The sequence below is a fragment of the Artibeus jamaicensis genome, unplaced genomic scaffold (genome assembly GCF_021234435.1).
Source record: "Artibeus jamaicensis isolate MK-2021 breed Jamaican fruit bat unplaced genomic scaffold, CSHL_Jam_final scaffold_804, whole genome shotgun sequence".
In the NCBI taxonomy this organism is placed as follows: domain Eukaryota; kingdom Metazoa; phylum Chordata; class Mammalia; order Chiroptera; family Phyllostomidae; genus Artibeus; species Artibeus jamaicensis.
In genome coordinates, this window is record NW_026522055.1 from 3,245,813 (window position 1) to 3,249,760 (window position 3,948).

Sequence of the window (3,948 nt, forward strand, 5' to 3'; positions counted from 1 at the left end):
GAAAAGAGGACCTTAGTTCACTGTTGGTGGGATTGCAGACTGGTACAACCATTATGGAAAACAGTATGGAATTTTCTCAGAAAAATAAAAATTGACCTGCATTTTGACCCAGCAATTCCACTGCTAGGATTATACCCCAAGAATCCTAAAACATCAATTTCAAAGAACCTATGCACCACAATGTTCAAGCAGCACAATTTACAATAGCCAAGAGTTGGAAGCAACCTAGGTGCCCATCAGTAAACGAATGGATCACAAAATTGTGGTACATATACACAATGGAATTCTATGCAGCAGAGAGAAAGAAGGAGCTACTACCTTTTGCAACAACATGGATGGAACTGGAAAGCATTATGCTGAGTGAAATAGGCCAGGCATTGAAGGACAAATACCATATGATCTCACCTTTGACAGGAAACTAAAGAATAAAACAAACAAGCAAACAGAATAAAAACAAAGACAATGAAATAGAGAACAAGTGGGCAGCGACCAGAGGGGAGAGGGAAGGGAACTTAAAGGGAAAAAGGGGGAGGGATTTTGAGGAACAAGTATGAAAGACACAGAGATGAGGACTGGGGGGGGGGGAAATGGGAGGGAGGGGGGAGACCGGGCGAGGGGGTGGGGTGGGATGGGAGAAATAGATAAAAAAAAAAGTACTTGAAAATTAACTAAATAAAATTTAATATTAAAAAAAATTGGGAGAGGAAGCAATATGTGGCATGCTTCATGTGGAACTCTATTAAAATTTTTTAATTTAATTCATTTTTCATAGCATTTTGTCTATTGAAATGAAAATGTACATTCAAGAAGGAGACGAAGTAAATGCTTTGTAAGCGTGAAGAAAAAGGGTTGCTTTTGGTCTTCATTGAATGAACCAGAATGACACAGGTCCCTATCAGTTGTCTGTGGGTGTGTGAGTTGACTGCAGTCAGGTACTTGAGAATCAAATATGTGGAGATTAAGCAGCACACAGTAAGCTAAAAGTAAATATAGGGACAAAGAGAACAGATCCCAAGATTACAGGTGTGTTTCTAAACACAGAGACTATCTCCATCACCAAATGTCTGCAGGCTATTGAGCCATTTCTTCCTGACTGGTATTCATATTCAGAGCCATCTCATTTAACAGTGAAAGTGAGGTTTGCAATGCTGTTACCATGACAACTGACACCCAATGTCCTACACCCATAACTTGTTCTCATCACAAAAAACAATGTTATTTTATAGTTATTTTAATATTTGTACTGATTAAAAATATATTTTAATTGTCTTGGCTTCAAAAACAAAAGAACTGATTTGCAGGCAGGATTTGAAGAGTGTAACTGTGCCTCATTCCTGAGTCCTAAACTGAATATTAGGAATTAATTTGAATTGTTTCTCGGCCTTTTGGCTAAGATCAAGTGTAGAAATTAATTTGAGGGTCCGTTTTTACTTAAAACTGAAAACACTGCCACACCCTAAGTGGAGGACATGGCCCTGAGTGGCTATGAAATACGAGTCCAGTTAACTTAAATGGCTCTGGGGAAATTCTGATCACTAGAAATCAAAACAATGTATTAGTGATCAGAAACTAAATAATACCAAAACAATGTATTATTAATCAGAAACAAAAGAATATTAAAGCAATGCATTAGTGATCAGAAACTACTTCTTCCAGGGATGACTGAGAAGTTCAAGGACCCTGGAATAAACCTAAAAAGCCAGAGAGGTATGGCTAAAAATGGAGGGTGTAGGTAATAAAAAAGGGAGCCCTCTTTTTCCAGAGAAAGTGCAATTTTGAAACATATTTACTGTGTGTTTACAGCTGTACAAAGTTGTACTATAAAAGTAACTGTAACTGCATAAACTTACAATGACCATTTAAACTATATTCATGAGAAGTAAGAAGCCCCAGAAAAATGCTTTTTTCAGCAGGACGGCATAGGTTTTAGGAGAGGTGAGAAGGTACAATAAGGAACAAGGAAACAGAAGGGGTACTTATTTATTCTCAGGACAACTGGAGTTAAGAAAAGGATCATTTCTCCCTCTGGTGCCTAGAAACAGGTCCCTGAACTACATTCTACCCAGCAAAACTGCACATTTGTTGTAGACCAGAGTCCTATGGCTACTAACTTTTTCTACCGAGTGGGAAAAGTATTAAGGTGTTATTGTTCTGTTTTTCTCAGAATGTGTTATGTGAGCAGGACCCTACAAAGGGTTTTGAATCAGAGGAGTCTCGTTCGAGCTTGATATACATTTGTGAGTATAATCATGCACAGGAAGGACTTCTTTAAAAAACTTTTTATATCGCTGGAATTCATGTAAAATTTATTAAGAATTGCTTGGGCACCCAGAAAATGTTTGCTCTTTCTATAGTACTGGATGAATAGTTAAGGAATGTGTATTGTTCTTTTGATGGGCAGAGTGTTCTTATGAAGAAAAACCCAGCTCTCCTCCTCTTTATTAGAGAAGCATTTCTAGTGTGTTTTCTGTCCTCTATGACCCATTTAGACACACAAATATTACCCCACTCACCATCACAGTAAAATCTAACACTCCTGGTCACCAAATTGTGGGATTTTCCACTACACTGAGCAATCCTCTCAGACACCAGCTGGGTACTAATGGATTCTGTATTACTGAATTGAGAGTCAAACAGTACTAAACAACAGTAATTATAAATGTAAGAGAACAATTACAAATAAAAAGTGTGAAAGAATCATCTAAAATTTCATTATAACACTATCATAATCTTAATCTTTGATGAACACCTCACAAATTTTCTAATTGTGTTGAAGCCACACAAAATGGTCCCTAAGTCCAGTGGGGTGATCAGATAAACGATATAGCCAAGGAGAAGTTCAGCCAAGATGGAGGTGTAAGTAGAAACATTGTGCCTCTTCTTAAAACCAAAAGAAGGACAACAAAAATTGAAAAACAACAAACCACCATAAATGACAGAAAATCAAACTCTCTTCAAGTCTGATATCCAAAAAGTTAGAGAAGAAACATTCATCCAGACTGGTAGGAGGGGTGGAGTTTGGCAGCCAGGTGAAGACGGCTCTAGGCAAGCCCATGGCTGGAGGACCCAGGGAGCTGACAGCTGGTAGAGCAGGCAGATCCACATTCAAGTGCAGATAAACTGGGAGAATAACTGGGGAGTGAGACAGCCTGAGCAACCCAGGGTTCCAGTGCAGGGAAATAACGCCTCACACCTGTGATTGAAAACACTGGTGGGGGTTGAGGAGGCAGCAGGAGAAACGCCCAAGCTAACAGTAGAGTTCATTAGAGAGACCCAGAGGGTCCTAGAACATACACAAGGGCACCCACCCAGATATAAGAATCTGAAGGATGGAATTTGATTGTGGCTAATAGGGGAAGTTACTGAAAACAGGCAGAGGGTGGAGCAACTGCCATTCCTCTCTCTCAGAACCCTCCCCCACATACAGCATCACAAAACAGTAACATGGTTTTCCCTGCTCAGGTGAGCACTTAAGTCTTTTCCCATTACTATGTAACAAGCACACTAAGAGTAAAAAAAAATCCAAAAAACAAAAAAGACCTAAAAGAAAGAAAGACCAATGCTCCAGAAAAAAATACAACTAAGCAATGAATAGATAGCCAACCTATCAGATGCACAGTTGAAAACACTGATTATCAGGATGCTCACAGAATTGGTTGAACATGGTCACAAATTAGATGAAACGGTGAAGGCCATGCTAAGTAAGATAAAGGAAAATGTACAGAGAACCAACAGTGAAAGGGAGGAAACAGGGATTCAAATCAACAGTGTGGAGCAGAAGGAAAGAACATTCAACCTGAAAAGAAAGAAGGAACAAGAATTGAAAACAATGAGGAGAGGCTTAGGAATCTCCAGGAAATCTTGAAACATTCCAACATCAGAATCATATGGATACCAGGAGGATAAAAGGAAGAGCAAGAAACTGAAACCTTATTTGAAAAAACAATG